The 19,833-nt window shown below is 35.7% G+C and overlaps 1 protein-coding gene and 1 non-coding gene across 6 annotated transcripts in view; one reads left to right on the top strand and one right to left on the bottom strand.

Moving 5' to 3' along the window:
- LOC129721523 (dnaJ homolog subfamily B member 6-B) overlaps positions 1–19,833 on the top strand; it is a 173,272-nt gene that overhangs the window by 107,725 nt on the left and 45,714 nt on the right. The window lies entirely within an intron of this gene.
- On the bottom strand, positions 16,414–16,574 carry LOC129726216 (U4atac minor spliceosomal RNA). The gene has a single exon (XR_008728268.1). It is a non-coding gene; the product is annotated as a U4atac minor spliceosomal RNA (small nuclear RNA).

Genomic DNA, 19,833 nt, shown 5'->3' on the forward strand with positions numbered 1-19,833 from the left:
TAAGCAAAGTTATAGACAGTAGTTTTGTTCTTCAAATACCGTGGCTAATGGAAATTGCTCGGTTTCTTGAGAATAGACGTATTTTCATAAAAGTGATCAATAATTGTAGCTGACCTACAATTGTGGAGGGACTGTATAATTATAAACTAAATATTCGAAAAAACTAAATTTTTCTGAATCTTTTTTTTTTCTACAAAAACTAATTACAAAATAACGAATAATAGTTAACTGAACTCGAAGAAATGAAAATTAAAAAAAAAATTGATAAAATTATTTTGTTCTACAGCGCGTAGGGGAACTGCTCCATTATTCGTCTCAGCCATATATTCATCTCATACCATATGAAAACACAATTGAAAACAGGAGAAAACGCATATTTTCTCCTTGAACCAATCAGCTTATCCATGGAATGGATTCTTATTAGTTCACTTTAGATTCCTCATAAAGTATAATCCTCAAATGCGTTGAAGAAAATCAAAAGTTGCCAAATCGGTTTCTGGTAATACGAAAAAATCATACTGAAATGTTGAATTTTTCAAACATAATTGACATAAATCTACAACACTGTTGCGGTTACCTAGGTTACCAATTGTGCACGTAAACAACTACAGCGGATATCTGGGTAACCTACTACGACGGGCTGCGGCTACGTTCATTCATGAGAATGTTATTCACTCATGATTAACAGTGTGATGAATATGGGGGTGTCGTGAGATGAATAATTGAGCAGTGATTCAAGTTGTGAGATGGATATGGAAGCGTTGTGAAAAATGGTTTGTGTTACAAAATTCAGGATAAATCTAGCTAATTTTACTAAACACACAATGCTAAACGATTCCATAAGAGCACGTAAGCAAATTTAGTTCATTTGTTCAATGATTTAATGAAAACTTGACGTTTAATCCGTGCATTATTCGTGAATAATGGAGCAGTTCCCCTATTTGTTTTAGAAATGAAAACATTCTATCTAAAACTTTTCCGAAGACATGAAACCTATTTAAGTTACCGTTTAGACGCTATAATTTGTTTTAACACTTGCGTACCTGTGGCTTGACATACAACCCTTGTGATTTTTTATTAAGTTACTATCTACAACTTTGTCTAAGACACTGTACCGATCAAACAAACCGTTTAGATGCTAATAATAATAATGCTAATATTTCTTATTATTTTTATGTCATATTAGGGTGGGGAAAAGCGATCGACTTCCAGAACCAAGTTTTTTTGGTTCCTTTCCGGGCCCCAAACAACCCTAAACTCATCGGAAGTCGATTGGTTTAGTCTCCGCTTGGCGCATTGCATTTTAAATTTGTATGAAAATTTATATGGGAAAACCTGCTTTTTTGCATTTACCTTTCTAGCGAGCTCAATAATGATCTAATAATGCACTACATTATGTAAAAGTATAGTATTTTAGATGCCTAACAACTTTGCAGAAGGCACTGAAGAGCTAGGATGTCCCCAAAAAGAGCTATGACTGTTCGAAGTTGAGTATGTCGATGCAAATGCAGAAAATCTTGTTTTTTGCCAACATTACCACTGTTCCGGCGCCAGTAGGATTCCCATCAGAAATAACCTATCGTAAGGAGTTTATACAGTCAGCTGGATCAAACAAACGAATTCAGGTCAATATTCTAGGCGTAGGTAGAATCTACAACGTGTTTCAGAGGTTATTTCTGATGGAAATCTGACTAATGCCGGAACACTGGCAGTGCTGGCAAGAAAAATGATTTGCAGCATAAATTTCGACATCTTCAACTTCAAACAGCTACAGTATTTTTTTGGGACACCCTAGCTCTTTGGTGTCTTGGAAAAGTTGTCAGGCTTCAAAAAACCTACCATTTAAAGTCATGAAACCTATGGTTTGAGCCACTTTGAGGTCTTTAGAATGGAAAATGCAAAAACGTTGGTTTTTCCATACAAATCTCCATATAAATTTGAAATGCAATGCGCCAAGCGGAGACTAAACCAATCCACTTCAGATAAATTTAGGATTATTTGGGGCTCAAAATAGAACAAAACAAACTTGGTTCTGGCTTTCTGCCATCAAGTTTCGTTTTTTCCATATAATGATTCCCCACCCTAGTACATATCCTTTATTTGACATGGCACAACTTTTTAATAGGCATTCGGCACATGAAATAGTCCCAACGTTAGATTTATGTCAGTACAAAATCCGCGACAGCATGTCTTGGGATTATTTCCCGCGATTAACACTTGCGTACTTGACCCCTGCAGGACCAAAAAAAAAATGAAAATTCTTTTACCTGCCATTCCGCAAGATCTGAATCGAATTTGATCGAACCTTTTTCAAAAGATCACAAATTTATCATAGTTTATCATAAGGTATTTACCATCTTTTGAAAAAGGTTCGATCAATCTAAGTTTAAATCTTGTGAAATCAACGGTCAGAGTGCATGCGGATTTGAATAACATTTTACTTTTAATTCCAGCGCAAAACGAGCAAATATTAAATCTTCAATAAGGGACGATCCATTAATGATGCCACGCAAAATTTGGAAAAAATTAACTCCCCTCCTCCCCCTTGTCACAAGTTGTCACAACTTCCCCCCTTGAATACGTCACGTTTTTATATCCCCCTCCCCCTCCTTTGGTGATAATTGATTGAAAATCGAGAAATTTGTTAAAAATGTATTTTTTCTTAATAAGAACGATTTCACTGAAAGAAAAACTGAAACTAAAAGGAAAAGAAGATTATAGAAGATAACTAGAAAAGGCGTTTAGTTCTTAGTCCAAGGATGCTGTTGATGGAGTCGCATATCGACGACATAGAAAGCCGAGACATTAACTGCAGCATCATTACTGATTTTTGGAAAAACATCAATACATATTTAGTTCCTCTTCTTCAATCAATTCGCAAACCTAATCTTCTCCACATGTTACAATAACCAAGCATTTTTATTTACGTTTTGTCACAATTTTTGTATTGATTGGATTGAGAGACACTAAAAATTAATGAAATTGCGCTGTCATTCATAAATGAACATGCACGGTAAAACAGAATTAAAGAACATTATGCTTTTTAACGTGAAAAAATTGTCATTTTTTTATCTAAAGCAAATCTTAAGCAAAAAAAGGGATCGTAGAACTATAAATAAATGATGCAAATATTATAAATAGTTCTGAGTTGATCTCTGTGGTTAGGTATGTGACTTTTTTATTTATTTTTTTTTAGTTGAAAAGTGATGTCACACTCAAGCTAACCCCGCCTCCCCCATATGTCACAAAATGTCACAATAATTGAAACCCCCTCCGCCCCCTAAACGCGTGACATCATTAATGAATGGTCCCTAATTTATTTGTTGTTCTTATAAGGACAATTGTTGTTCAATTTCATAACAGATATAATGTTGATCGCATCTGTGTGCTACCCCGACAGATTTTTCTGCACTCAAAATATTTTTCACGTTATTGTTACGTGAAATTTCCTGTACTTATTCATGTTCTGTCATTTTGCATGATTTATGTGACAAACATAACATCTACGTGAAAATCAATTGCATACTATGTTTTATCGCGTAGCATCTACGTCAACTTGGCATCGTCAAACAGAATGAAGTATCGCGTGAACTCTCCGTGCGAAAATACACAAAAATCAAAATGGCGAAGGTGTTGTCTGATGTTGTCTTTGAACATGAGAGGAATTCCTCGATGACTCCCCAATAAGTGAGCATTACAAAAACCATAAGAATCCGGCATCGAGATTCCACACAGATTCAGTTCAAATTGCGAGGAATTTCCTGGACATAAACAGTTGCAGCTAACAGTGATTATTGCCAGCGAATGTCGCAATATCATTTTGTCATTTTGTATGTCGTTTATTTCATTTACGAATTGGCGATTTTGCATGCCCGTACGACTTATCAAACAACATATTTGGATGATTTCTAAAAACTATTCCTAGTCTCTCAAGAATTTGGGAAACCACAATTGAAAATTATACGTTGTATAAAACGTGGAACCTATCAGACAATCAAATGCTTTTCATTTTACCGGTAGTTAAATTCTACGTGAAACTCACATGAAATGCAAATGTCTACTGAATTAGATTCATAAGATAAATCATCTCACCAGTTCATGATGAACTCAAATGACAATCTACATGAAAATGACAATGGAAAATATTCACATAACTTTTCCGGTAATTATAACGTGAAAAATATGTTGAGTGTAATAACACAGTTGAAAACTGTTTTTGCACAGAAAATATGACGGCCCATATATTTCCAATGCCAGTATTCCAAAACGTTTGTGTGTTGTCAAAGTACGGCAACATTTCATTAGAGGAAGTGCCTGTTAATGTACCTACTACTGATGCTGCTCGCAACTGAACGAAAGCTGCTTCAGCTGGTCCTGCCAATATCGCTGCTGATACCACTGTTGCTGCTGATGCTAGCCGCTGCCACAGCTACTGCTGTTGTTAAGTAAGGATTATTGTAGTCGCTGTCTAGAACTTATATGAGCAGTTTCGTCTGAGACAGGCTCTTATACAGGCCAAATAGTACATTCCGAATAACTAAGTCTATAATTCTGTCGACCGTGCTTGGGAAAGCAATCATATAACGACCAGAGTTCGAATTTTGCGTTTTGGCAAGGCTTGACAATTTTCAATAGTACAATACTTCGTATAACAAAAATACAATTTTCTGCATTTGGGAGGATTCTTAGAAGATTTACCAATCGATTGCTGCAAAAACGAATAAAACCCATTGAAAACTAACCGATTTATTAGTATATGAAATTAGACATACAGTAAGGTCTTTTTTTACACGATGGATGCGTCCCAAATTTGTATGGGATCGCGTAAAAAAAGACTTTTTTGAGCTGCAAATATAACGAAAAAACCATTTTAAAATGTTTGAACTTCGTTTGAATATGGTAGTGGTCAATCTAGAGACCAAAATTCAACATTTAAAATTTTCAGTATTCACACCAAAAATTGTGATTTTTTTTTTAACGGATATATGATTTTCTTTGGCCCAAAACGAAAACCGTGATTGAAATGAGGTCGATATCTTGTACCGTTTTTGAGTAATTAAGAAAAACAACCCGCGTAAAAAACGTGTAAAAAGGACCTTACTGTATTTCTCACTTTTTCCGGTTTTAGATTTTCATTTTACATCCCTATGTAGCCGAAATTTCTGAGAGACGTAGTTCTACGTCAAAAAAAAAACTGTATCAAATTTTAAACAAAATTTGTTAGTAGTCGGCTTAAAAGGTGTAGTTTTTGTAGAAAAAAAATCAGATTCATAAAAAATAAGTTTTTTTAGGTATTTATATGTTTTTGTGGTTTTTTCCCTAAAAAAATCTTTTGAACTCATGGTGCATATTTTTTCTAGAGGAACAGAATTACTGCCTACAATTTTGCTGAAGATGTTATAAATATCAATCAAACCAAACGTTCTGGCTCTAATTTCTTTTTTCTTCTGAAAAACTTTAACTTTTTGACGTGGGACTACGTGTTTGTTTTCTATACTGGGATGCATTCTGTAAAATTAGAAATAAAACTGGTTAATGTTCCGTCAGATTTCGAACGATAATAAGTTGGTATGTAGTTGGATAGATAAAATATTGGAAAATTTTGTATTACGTTAGTTATCATTATTATTTCATTGCTAAGCGGTAAAAATTAATAACAAGTGTAGAGGACAATATTACGCGAACAATAAACCATTAACATGATAGCATTCCTAGCCCAGACGACAGGAATAGACACACCAATTCATTCTGTATCAATATAAAAAAAATTGACAGAGTTTCCCCGTCCCAACAGGTCAGTTCATGTTTGCTTTCATGAACTTAGACAAATTTGATGTCTCGAAGGTAAAGGTTTTGCGTAAAGTTTGAACAACTCTTTCTTTTGAACAATATTTAAACCTGCTGTTTGAGCGTAATAAAAACTGATGTCTTGAGAGAAAACATGCTGATAAAGGCAACAGTACCATACAGTATTTGTGGAACAGAGCGCCGCTAGTCTCGCGTCGTCTATCATTGCAGCGGTACACGACTTCTATACGCGTGCAATCAAGGCAAAACTGCAAAGCTGCTGCTGAAAGTTTATCGCATGAAAATCGTTACCATAAAAACTATAAATTACTCAACAAGAATTAAATTTTTTTGCAACGATTGTAAGTTATAAGTTATATGATTTAATTTTATCTTCGATATTCACTGAATAATCATGACTGGCATAATATCGAACGAGCAAAGTCCTAAGGGCCGGTAAATGCTTGTGAATTTTTTGTCCATTTACTAAGATTTATTCAGAATCTGTTGTAATTGTTGATTGCTACGATTTTTGCTGGACTGGAACAAAGAGTAAGATTCATATATTAAATTTGATTTAAACAGTACAATATCGTCTAGTGTTAACGAAATTCTTTCGAGTGTTAGTAAATATATTTCTTAAAAAAATTTAAGTGGAGGCTGAGAATAAAAATACGTAAGTCACTGAACAAACGAATTGATTCTGTCCGCAGACTTTGTAACCTTTGTAACTAGAAATCCTCCAATTACAGTTTTTTTGTATGCCTGAAGGGCAATGGACAGAAGTGTCACTGCGACAAGAAATGATTGTCTTTTGTGGCTGTTATAGTGTTTAGTCCCACATCACCATTTCATACAACCCGAGAGCTGTATGCTTTGTAGTATTTGTTTCTTATTTCTCCATGATCGAACAGCCAATGTTTAGCTAATCTTTTGTAGTTTCCATAAAAAAATTGATCTTTAATAAAAAGAGCTTTTTCAGATTATTAATTTTTATTTATTTTTAATTTTTTTTTTAACTTTTTTTGTTGAATGTATATTTTTTTTCAAAAAAAAACAAAATGATTGTCTGCTGAAGACCACACATCAAAAAGACAAACCGGTTTTTGTGGAATTGTTTGTCCACGTACTTCTCAACCCCGCGACATCAAATATGCATACTAAACGAGCTAGTAATATCAAATACTGTTGATACACTTAATTAGGCTTATTATTCTTCTCAACATGTGGGAAGAGCAAAGTGAATATTCATCGCTCACTTCTTGACCAGCAGCTGCGTATAGCAATTTTTTGCACTAAACTTATTCATTCTGTTTCGTGCTGTATTTCTGTCGCTCGCAGAAAAATAATACATTCGCTGCTTACACCACTGCTGAGCAAAACAAGAGTGGTGAATCATTTAAATGAGAATACACAGAAGTACACCGCGGTGATCACTGCTGAGATAATTTGGATAGCATTCGAATAGTAAACATGCGGGATAGGCGGCTGGATTTTTTTTTCTGGTTTCGAGATACAAAGCAAACAATGCAAAAGTTTCCTACCTGAACGCTACGGGATTAATCTTTTACACAATGAAATCTCTCAAAAAATATCGTAAGCAATCGCATAAAAAAAATCATTTTAAATTCAATTTACTCTCCAAGCTGAATAGGTCGATTTGTTTTCAAAGAACATTTTTTAGATAGCATTATGGGGGGACTCTACTCAGGAAAGTGGAAAAAATCGATTTGTTTGCTGATTTAGAAAGAGCATCCGCGTTCCAACCTGCCAACAGCGTAATACGCACTATAGTTGCATCCACGACTTACAAAATACATCTTTAAATAGACCTTAATCAATAGCCAAAATACCCGATTCATTATTTTTCGACTTTTCAGAGTAAGATCCCCCTTTAACCTCGACGTTTCATGCATTTCTAAGACATTTCACATCAGAAAAAAAATTTGATCTCGAAAATTGCAAATTTTGCACGGAGAGTACTTTCGAGCAGATAAAACTTTTTTTTGAAATCGAAAAGTCGCTTTTTATTGGTACTCCAATATCTAGAAGATTTGAATTTCAAAAATGTAATAGACAAATCCTTTGATTGTATCTCTAGAGTATTTTTTCTTCGATTGAAACCTTTGTATAGATATATGACATTGTAACAAATCTCTGAAAAAAGTTCAAAACACACACAGAAAACTTACTATAGTGTGTATAGTAAGTAAAGTTATCTCTATTAGCAGGGGCTAAAATTAAACATGTCAATTTTCTTGGCAACCAAAAACCGTCTGGTTTCGTTTTTGTTGGGATTAAATATTATCAAACAGCTGTTGCAAATCTGCGATTCGTATTCTCCCGCCTACGACTGGGCGTGTCAGTGAACTTGCAAAATAAAAAAGCATGTTATTTTCTGACTCAGTCAAGGTCAACTCTATTAATTATTTCATTTTGTTAACTCAAAAACGCCCATCACGGTTCAGCTAATTAGTGCCGAATTAATTGTAGCTACCTTTCGCAGTTTATCAAGTTGCATCCCGTGCTAGACTGGAAAGCTCTCGCTCTCGAGTTTGCTTCGTTCACTCAAGCAAATCTAATAATAGCGAATCGTATCGCTCTTGGCCTCAACCGTCAGATCGAAGCGGAAGCGGGCGCGCATCTCGCGGGGTGCTGTTTACTCAAGTGATCGTTCAATCAATAGCTTCTCATCTCTCCAATCGCTGAACCGACGCGGCTGCTAATACAGCCTATTTAGCACAGCATTCGACTTCTGCTAAACAGCCGAGACATTGAAAATTGCAAGTGGAGATAGCACTCGCCGTCGCCACCCTCAGATGGCCTTCAAGTGCCTCTCATCCATCAAGGTGCGCGAGAAACATCTTTGCGAAATGTATACCACAACATTTTCTTCACGGCTACAGTGCAATGCCGATAATTGGCGCTCTTCGTGGTAAGAAATTAGAGCCGATTAGCCTACCTCCGGGAAAGCAGTTCAGTGCAGAGCGGAGCGCTATATGAAATTAATTCGCCATGATTATAGTGCTTTAGTGCTCGCCGAGGTGGCCTTGGCCATCATCGCGCAAAGTGCAAAGTATTTCGCGATCTACGATGGGCACGAACAACAAACCCGTGTCTAACAAGCCGGCTCCTTTGAGAGATGGATGTTTTATTGCATTTTTTTTTCGTGCGAGATGAACCGATAAATCTAAACACTTTTAGTTGCCATCATCTGGTTCGAGCATAGCACCAGCATATTCACTAGAAACAGGGGGGTTGAAAAAAAAACCTCAGCTCTAATTCATACAAGGTCTGAAGAAACGAACGCCAAGACTCGTGTTTTAGTTCATCCCGACTTCGACCCGTTTTGCTGCTTTTTGTCTTATTACTGATGAAATGAGGAGTATCTTTTCGTCAATGGATACGGTACGGCGTGAAGCTGGAGAGCTTCCAGCTTTGTGCTCATAAATCAACATCAATTAGCTGCAGTCCCGCGAATTAACTACTTCATATGGCTTAAGTGTGCTAAGCAAGTCATTCAAAATCGAGCGGCAGGATGATCGTTAAAACAGATTCGAATAGATGTTGAACATAAAGCTGGGCTCTATCGTGCAAAGAGCTATTATAGTAGCTGGTACCCTCCTAGGTGGCAGCACTTTAATTGCGGAAAGCAATGACGTTGAGTGATAATTATCCTCTCGGTAAAGTGACACATCAAGCCGCCGCTATTTCGTACCTTTTGAAGCAATATTAGATAGCGCGGATGCCAATTATTCACTGCCGTCGTTGTAATCTCTTTCTCATATGGTCGATAGTTTACGGCGAAAAGTTTAGTCACAGAGGAATAACCTTAGTTTTTACCGAAATAATTTGCATGCGTAAACAAATAGCTGCTGTGTGGTCGGGTCCCGTTGTGATTCATTCACGTGAACGGGAGTTTTCAGCAGATGTACATATCATGTACGGTTTTTATATCAACAAATGATAGTACAGGAATTACCTTCGTCTTCTTAAATAAAACAAATTCAATGCACATTTTAAAACATGTTTGAATTAGGACACTAGAAAGTTGTTCAACAGACAATAAACAAGTACCTGAGCAGCAACCAATTTCATGAAAGCTATCTAAAACTCCATAGTGGGTGTCCCTAAGCAGCTTTTCTTCTTGATTAAATCGGTCTACACAACACCGGTCAGACCACAACGGAGAGAGTTTTTTTGGTCACAATTCACACACTATAACCTTCCCAAAAAGTTTCGACCAAATATAAGAAGGAACTATTACTAGTGTGCACATCGCTTTCACAAAACATCAGCTTGTGCAAAAACCAATGTTATGGTATTGTATGATGATTGTAAACGATTCCACATGAAAAGTGCAATCTTAGTAGCTGGAACATCTCTTTCGTACTGCTGTCTCGCTGCCAAATCAGAAAAGGGAGGAATTATAAATAACTAAATTAAACGTTGTTCACTCAACAAACAGAATCCGGAAAAACTCAATATAAAAAGCAGAGCATAACAACTGGTCTGACTATACAGTAAATCATTCATTTGCCAATTAAGCAAAATACCCAATTCGATTCTCGCAGATTAAAATTGATATTTTTAACATATTTTTGGTAAATATTTCGGCAATGAACTAACGCTTAAAAATGATTTGTGTATTCATTATGTAGTTTTTGAAAAGCACTAAGCAAAAACTAACACTCATAAAAAGTTTGTTGAATGGTAGTGTCCCCATTACGTGACGCTTGAACCGCGTGAAGCATGAGCTTTAATTAGACTTAGTAAAAATTGGTAAATTTTTCTTATAGGTAATTGACATCCGTCTTTACTTGTCATTTCTCTTCGTATATTTTTTGTTATTGAAATTACTTGACGGTTGTCTGAAAATTATCCAGGTAAAATAGCCTCGTTTGTGTAAATTTTATTGGCGCAATACGCTGCATATTGCAGTATACCTAACAATAGAAAGCTAAATGGCTGTTTTCTGTGAAAACGTTGATGAATGTATATGACAAGTTGAAATGCTTATTTTTCAAAATATTGGTTTTTCGATTGCGCCTCCGAAATCACAGCAGTTAGCAACATCTTATGTTTACCTAGTTTCTAAACTGAATGTATTTTTTATGGGTTCAGTTTTGCTAATTGGATATACCTTCGGGCAAACTGGTTTATGAGTAACGGTTCTAGGACAACTTGACATTCGGTTTCTATTGACGTTTCGCAGCAATACCGTGGGTACAATAGCGCTACCAGCGCTCGATGAAAGAAACATGAAAAAACGCTATATTGAAAAAGACTTTCCTGCTGCTATGAGTCACATATGAATATTTGTCACAGATGTGTCAAATGTCAAACCACTTTGCAGATTATCGTTCAAACTTAATTTGCGAGCTTCAGGAAGCTTCGTTTTGGGATTCAAGATTATTCGTTTCGGCGCAATGTTTGTTATCCCAATTCACTTAAATTCCGTTAAACATTGTATTATCAATAGCAGATCGAATCTCCAGCGAATCGATCTCTAGGTTGATGATTGCTTCTTTGCTTCGGTAGCCGGAACACATCGTTCGTCGCAAGCTCTGCGGTAGATCTGTAGATGGCGATTTGCTAATTAAATAAGAATATCTTCCTTGAAGCTAAACCCAATTAAAATTATTCCAATCGGATCGAGGTTCCGTATAAATCGCAGCCTCGTTGGGTGCATTTCGTGCATATCGCTGAATGGATTGGGTTTGCTTAGAAATGCGGTAGGTCAGTTGTACTCCGTTTTAAACCCTATAATATATTGATGGTAAAGAAGGCACGTTCAAAATAGGGGATGTTTGTTCCTTGACGGCCTTCACTTTGTGCGGCCAGTAGAGAAAATCAAGTTCAAAAGTGTTTTTGCTGAATACAACTAAGGGAAAAATACCTACAAACAATCCCTGCAATGCACCCCAACTTCCCATCGCCTGTTACCGTTGAGAGCTGACTGCCGTTGCTCTGCGCTATCGTAAAGTTTTCCTCTTCATGTATCGATTGCCAGTAATTTAGTGGCGCTGTTGATGTGCTTCCCGATAAGCCAGTGAATGTAGGATAACATCGGTGCGAGCTCCGTTCGATATCGTGGAATCGTGGGTGCAGCCGTATATTTTGTTATGTTGTGTATTTCGCTTTCGAACATCAGATTAATGGTAAATATTGTTTCAACAAGCGAGATAATCTCTCGTTTGTGACACTGAATAGAGGCTAGATGGGAAGTTTTGTGTCTTCTTTCGGCATGCAGTCAGAGCGGCTGATGCTGTTTGATTAGTGTGCACGGTAAATTTTCACAAGTGGTTTGCTAACGGTTATTAAACATCAATGATACGCAATGTAGTATCTGCATAGAACGAATCATAATTATCCTTACATCATATTGGTGGTGTCGGAACAGTTTGAAAACTTTTGCGTATGCAAAAGTTTCACAAATTACACTAAAGAAGATATTTATTCAGTACGGTTTTACAATCGATGTGCTTGAGCAATCAAAATATGTTTTTAAGGTTTGCCCTGTGCGTCGCGTAACAAGCAGTGATAATGGTAAAATGCGCGTAAACACCTGTGTCAGTGCGGAAACCTGCTTAAAAACAGTTAATGTTTCTTGAGACCATTTCAAATTCCGAAAAAGCAAATCTAGAGTACATTTTATCACTGTATAAAATAGCTTTTGAACCAAGCATTTCAAAAGTACAGCCTTTTATTTACTGGCTTCCCAGAATACTTCTTTGTTAGCAGTCGAGCAATCACATTGAGAACGTATTGCCAACTCGACTTTATTTTGCCAACACTAATACTGTTATAGTGAAATGCGCACGAATGTCTCCAAAAAGCTGTTCTTTTTTTCCTCTGCTTTGAACAACAGTTCTGTTTCTTGAAAACAAAAAAGATTGGTCTTGTGATCTCCATGGGATGGTTGACAAACAATGGGTTTGTATGGCACAATCTCACCTTCGCTGGCAGCATTTCACCCCGGCTTACGGTGAATGATAACAGAAAGTTGAGAATAGTATTACCCCGCAAAACAAAAATGGAAGTGAAAAACATATCAAGAGCTAGGAAAACAAGAGTTGAACGGTAATACAGTCATACCTCGATATAAGGCAACCTCGATCTAAGGCAACCTCGATATAACGTAACTCGATATAACGTAACTTTTACCTCGATACAACGTAACTTTTTAAAATGTATTGAAATTGAAAATAAATAATACAGCAACTGTTTTTGGGCTATAAAATGCTTCAAAAAAATGTTTGTTGTAAGTTTTAAAACCAGTGAAAAAACCAATGCGAAAATTGTCCTAAATGGGCATAAGGAAGGTTCAAAAATACTAATAGGTGATGGGAAATAGGTTTTCACGCATCCTTCAGTAACTTTTTTTTTCGCTTGTTGAAATTTTCTTTAAATGGGCGTAAGAAAGGTTTAAAAATACTGATAGGTGATGGGAAATAGGTTTGCGCGCATCTGTGAGTAACCACCAACAGTCTTGCATCAAATAAAAAAAATTTGCTTGTTGAAAATTGTCCTAAATGGGCATAAGAATGGTTTAAAAATACTGATAAGTGATGGAAAATAGCTTTTCACGCATCTTTGAGTAACCTCCAGTATCAATTGAAAAATTTTTTTGTTTTGCTTCTGAAAATATTTCTAAATGGGCATAAGAAAGGTTTAAAAATACTGAAAGGTTATGGAAAATAGGTTTTCGCGCATCTTCGAGTAACCATTAACATTCTTGCATAAATTTAAAAAAAAAAATTTGGTTTATTCTTATTTTCGTTATGTTATATTGAGTTACGTTATATCGAACGTAACTCGATATAACGTAACCAAAATAAAAATAAAGTTGCCTTATATCGAGGTATTACTGTATTTAAAAAAAGTTAGAGATAACGAAACCCTAAAAACAAAGAAAAGATTAACAGATTTTTAACACACACGAATGTTATTTATTTATTGTTTTCTGTTATTTATTGAAATATTGAATAGCACGCAAAAAGTACAAAAAATCATATATTAAAAAATGACAAAAATTGAATTATTCTAATTATACCGGTAAACACAGGTTTTGCCCTAGAGCTCAAACTGGAAGAAATGAAAAATCATAGCTTTCAACCATTCCAGTGAATTTTGGTGCCCCTAGCAAAGATAACTTTACCATGAAAAAGTTCTCGAAATATGCAGAAATTTGTGTTTGATTTATATGGGACAAAACATCCACATGGCAAATTATGATTCTATTGGTTTGATTAGCTCTCGAGTTATGCAGGATTTTGTCTTTCATTTGTATGATAGCCCTGCCTTCAAAAAGAAGGGAGGGTGTCAATCTGCCACAGAAATGTTTCTTGCTCTTTAAATCCTTCACATGCCAAATTTGATTTCATTTACTTGCTTAGTTCTTGAGTTATGAGAGCCCTTCCTTCCAGAGCAATACTTTTTGCTCCGAAAAACCTTCACATGCCGAATTTGGTTTCATTTGCCTGATAAGTTTTCGAGTTATGCAGAAATTTTTGTTTCATTTGTATGGGACTCCTCCCTTCCAGAGGAGGAAGTTCCAAACCATCGTAAGAACTTTTCCCGGACCCATAAACTCTACATACAAATTTTCTCGTCGATCGAATCAGTAGTTTTCAAGTCTATATGGATCAGACAGACAGACCGGGCTGCCTTTTTATATGTTAAAAAGATAGGCACTCGACTGGGGAAATACTCCCAAAGTTAGATACATGTTAGCATGCAGAAATTTTAAAAAAGTGAGCTTTTTGAAATACAGATCTAACTCGATTATCCGGAGTTTCGAAAAATATTTATGTTTTTTTTTCTATTTTATTTATTTTTGTTTTCAAACTGGTAGAAGGTTAGATTAGAAAGTTAACAAACATTTTCAAATGAACACAATGAAACTATCAATTTTTTTACCATTTCGGTCAAAAATGGTATTTTTCTGGATTCCTTGGTTTATTTTCTTCAAAAATCACCTATCGGTGTTTTCCGGACACCTTACGTCTCTAAATTGTAAGAAAAAGAAAAAAAAGGTTTTGAACAAAAAAGTGTTATTCGCGAGGGCGAGGGCGAGGGGTCAACACAGGTGTGGCCCAAAAGTTCAAACTAGAAAAAAAAGGAAGATTACAGGTTTTAAACCATTCATGTGAATTTTGGTGCCCGCAGCTACTAACATTTTTTCAGAGACTTGAATGAGTTTTCTCGTGAACATAACGTTGAAGCGACGAACCCGGCGAGCAATTACTATGCATACTCTCACGTAAGTTGATGCGTTTTGGTTATGGCTGAGGCAACAAAATTCACAGGAATGGTTAAAAAGCTATAATCTTTCTAGGGCAGCTTTGTCAAGTTTTAGGATAGCACTGTTTTCGCTTTTGTCGACCAGTGTGATTCCCCCAACTATGAGCAAAATCTGTCAAGGTCGTTTTGGTCCTACGGTGTATATTTTTTCTGGAAAGACAAAATTATTATCTATAACTTTACCGAACACGTCACACCGATCAAACAAACCTTTCTGGCTCTGAAAATACTTGTACTCATTATGTTTTTCAGATAAGCTCTAATCAAAAATGAGTCGTGATTCGAGAATAAAATAACACAAAATGACATCTCTAGCCTATGAATATACACAAAGTTTCAATAAGATCAAAAATGGTCGATTAAATTGGTTGCCTGTTTTTTCATCGGGTTGCACTTAAGGTATACCACTGTGAGCAATTTTATTGCTATTATTTGAAAGCTTAGAAAATTTGTTATACCCTTTACATGTCCAACGTTTTAAATGCAAAAATGGTTAAAAATAGTACTGTTTTAATCTTATGGAGCAACACTAAAATACGATAGAAACAGCACTACTTCTAAACAATTTTCCTAGTAGAAAGTTTGCTCAATTTTCAAATAAAGTATCGCTTCGTCTAATACCTGCTTTAGACCTTTGTGTTATATGTGCGTGTTAATCTGACTCACTTTTATCATAGATGGCAAGACCGACTTTGCCAATTTGAGAGTGCTCAAAACGAAAGTTCTGCTCATCACTTAAATTACTGTCGAATTATTTAAAAACATCGGTAAATTACTCTGATTAGCTATAAAACGAAACCAAACTTAGCAAAGTTGTTATCAATTGTTAAGTAATTAAACATAGGTAAAAAATTTAAAAAATTAAATCGATCGCTACATTTTATTAATTACCCAAAAAATCAAAAAGCATTTGAAAGGCGTGCATCTTGATTTGAATAATTTTGTTACCGTTTTTCAAAATACATACGTGTATTCAAAGGGGGCAGCATACGATCTGTTGTTGCAATGTTTTAATCCTAGTTGTGTTTGAATGATTGTGATGACAAAAACAGAATAACTAATTGGATTGTTATTCAAAAAGTAGATTATTAATAAATCAACTGTCATTGTTACCTAAAACATCTCATTTCAAAAGCGTCTACTTATGATGCATGACAACGTTATCACTTATTACTCATTCTAATTTATTTACACCTGATAACAAACTGATTCCAATATTACATAACATTGCCGCATTAATTTTTCAACGCAAAGACAAATTCAATTGAGCAAACTTCGTGTCTAAAACCAGTGGTAACGCCCGCTTGTGAAGTAAAGGGGCGTCCCAAAAATTCCGCCCAAGTAGCCACTGTTCGAAAGCAACTACCCAGGGCGGGGGTTTCTCACGATACGATCGAGATCATACCGAAGCTATGGGTTGTCAGCATCAATATCCTCACTAAACGTTCATTGGATATTATGCTCCCCAAGACAAGGATTGCGGGGAAAGCGAACGGCAGATGGTAGCCAGCTTTCCCGCACATAGACCGCTAGCGATTGATGTGCGGCTGCAGGAATTTTGTGTTGGCACAATCAGACGCGAATCTTTTCAATTGTTTGCTTGAATAAATTAAAACTAATGTGTACATTTGCAGGTAGGAAAGAATTTGCAATTTTAAATGGGAAATGTCCTTCGTCAGTTTCAAAAACTTGAATAACAATAAACTCTAAGGTTGGTTATTACGGTTCGTAAACAATTGTATGGTTTCTCATACTTATGTTTGTATGTTGTATGAGTGAGTATGTATCTGTATGTATACGCGCATGTATGCGTCGCTGTTAATTCTTATTCACTTTTTAATCTGTCTTTTATAATTTTAATTGCAAACGAAATATATTTTAGCTTATTGATTGTTTTATTACTCGTAAATAGTTCAACGGTTTAGCTTCCAAGATACTCAAACAATGTTTCCAAATTTTGATTTTTTTAGGGAAAAGCCTGTTCAAGTGTTACTCCTTTCGAGTAACTTTTTCAATAGGCATAAAAACCCGCATTTGTATTCAAATGTTGTTTAAAATTACTGTAGCATCTCCCAGTGAGCATGTAATACTCTTTTAAGGAAGTATGCTTAAGGATGCTTTAAGGAAGTAACATTTTATAAAATAATTCACACTGGATTTTCTTAAACACATTAGTGATGATGATGGTTGTGATTATCGATGGGTGGAGGCGGTTAAAGTGCGATGGCCGGCGGGAGGAGTGCGGTGGCGTACCTAGGCGGAGATGAAGAAAAAGCAGAAAAAAGGCGTATCAGTGTGGTTATGTGAGGAATTGGCGAATTTGTTGATTCCTGGATCGTTTCATCTTAGATTTGAAGTAAATTTCATTTAAATTCGATTCGCGTATTCATAAATAGTTATGTGTTAAATTCAATACGTAAATAAATTTAAAAGGATATAAAACGTTTCAGTAGTAATATAAGTGTGAAAATTTAAAATTGTTTTTTATTTTCTGAATCAATGTTTCTACACACCAAAACATTCCTTTTGAAAATATCTTATAAGCTTATACTAAACCTAAAACACATGATTGCGACTCATGCGGATGAAAAATTGGTTAACATTTTCTTATGCTAAATTTCAAAATTCGATATTCGATCGAACCAGATTAATTGGAACTCTTTTCAAACCATTGAATTTGATATTAATATTAACAAATTATTTTCTTTCTCTTTCAGGTAATGTTCACCCGTATTATCATTCACAATTTTTAAGGTAAATTTATATATGTGTTGAAACAGCTGCTCGACGTCTCTCTGCTGAATGAATAGTCGGCTGATAGAAGGAAAAAAAAACATTGCAAAACACCGCTTGCGGAACAATGGTAAATTGAATTTAAAATGGTTTTGGTGAAACTGTTCGCTGCCGCGGGGCCCACAGCATAGCTGCTGCGGAATGTGGCTATGTGCAATACTGATAGTTACCAAAGTTTCGGTCACGCGGAGGTAAAGCACAAGAGACTAAATTAAGATATGTAATCACTTCAGGCTTATTGTGACTGTGCAGTACGCCCGGGTGGTGGCACTAACGACCAGTGCTTCTAGAGAAGGAAAAATATGAAAGTGGTAAAGCAATTTCTCCTGCATTTATCTACATAATGGAGGAAAATGGGTTTGAATTAATGGTAGTTGTTGAATTGAAATAATGCAACCGCGGAAAGTTTACCCTTGACTGACGCCAGGTCAATCAGACTGTAGGTGTTGTAAGGGTGGCGCAAGTTATATAACTTCGAAGCAGAACAAGCGCGTGTAACTTTTGAACAAAATATTATAAGTCTCTAACTGTGAGTTTTGCTAGTGAACATTGCTTGCTATGGCGGTAATCCTATAAATTTTCACCAGCAGTGTCAATAGCGACTTAGTGCGAAGATAAATTATCTCCTAGTTTTGGGTCCGAGTGAGTTCGTGGTGCAAACAATGCGTTTTAAGGTGTACACGAATTATTCAACTGCTGCTGGTTGTTGAAGCATAAATCTTGTTGAATTCAAAAGGTGTATTTTGTTGTGGCATAATTTACCGTTTATTGTGTTTTTCTTTCATGTACCTACGAAGTGAGTTACACTCTTCGTACTATGTGCTAATGTTGGTTGGATTTGGTGTTTATGAATTGAGTTGTTTTCATTTCAAACGTTAGTGTTTGAAAACCAAAGAAACTATGGTATAGAGAGATGTTTAGTCGAAACGTTTGTTTTTTTTTTTTTTATTCGTAAAACACATAAATATAATTTAGATTTTGGATTCGAGTTTTGTTTTAAACAGTCATCCGGGTATCTAAAATAACTGATAAGTTACATGCTTTCACCATTTACTAAATATTTTCGATGCAACAGTCGATGATTTCAACCACTTAGAAATCAGTTTCAAACTGAAAATTTAACTTAAAATACTCAAAGTATTGTCTATCGTTTTCCACTAATTTTTGCCATCTTGGGCAAAAAAACGGATACCGCGCCGAAAAAATCCTCGTCTATAGGCACAATGAATAAGACGTCGTACACAAATTACGTAACGCTAAAAACCCGGATTTTAGACTCCCTCCCCCCATATGTAACGATAAGTTACGTTCAATATGACCCCCCCATTAAATTTCGTAACGCCTACCCCCAAAAAAAATTTTCGATTTTTAAGGAAAATCGTAGTTACGTAACTGTTTCAACTACCCCCCCCCCCCACACACACACACACATATGTCACAATAAGTAACGCGAACTCAACCCCCCACCCCCCTTCATGCGTTACGTAATTTGTGTACGACGCCTAATGACACAATCTAGTTTTCGGTATTTTCAAAGTTGTCGAAGTGTTACTCTGAAAGCCATGCTCCATGAACCGGAATGAATTATAAAAACCTTTCAATTTCGAAACACACTTCGTTTAATTTTTAATGCGTATGGTATTTAATCGTCAGGTCTTTTTCTCTATTTTTGTTTAAAACGTTATGCATCTCCTAGATCCTACCGTTTGATGTTGCAATCCTGGCTCGGGAAAGACTGTTAATATTATTAGGATCACAGCACTGGCCTCGCTGTGTCTGTGTATTATGAACATAAATTCATGCTCCAAAAATGGAATTTTGCACCAAGATTTTTAGAGTTATAGCTGCGTCTTACTGTCGATAATAAACAGGCTATATTGATATCAATCTTTCTCGATCAAATTATATTTTATAATAAATTTCATTTGGAAATAATGGAAGAATTTC

Source organism: Wyeomyia smithii, chromosome 2, assembly GCF_029784165.1.
Source record: "Wyeomyia smithii strain HCP4-BCI-WySm-NY-G18 chromosome 2, ASM2978416v1, whole genome shotgun sequence".
NCBI classification, from domain to species: Eukaryota; Metazoa; Arthropoda; class Insecta; order Diptera; family Culicidae; genus Wyeomyia; species Wyeomyia smithii.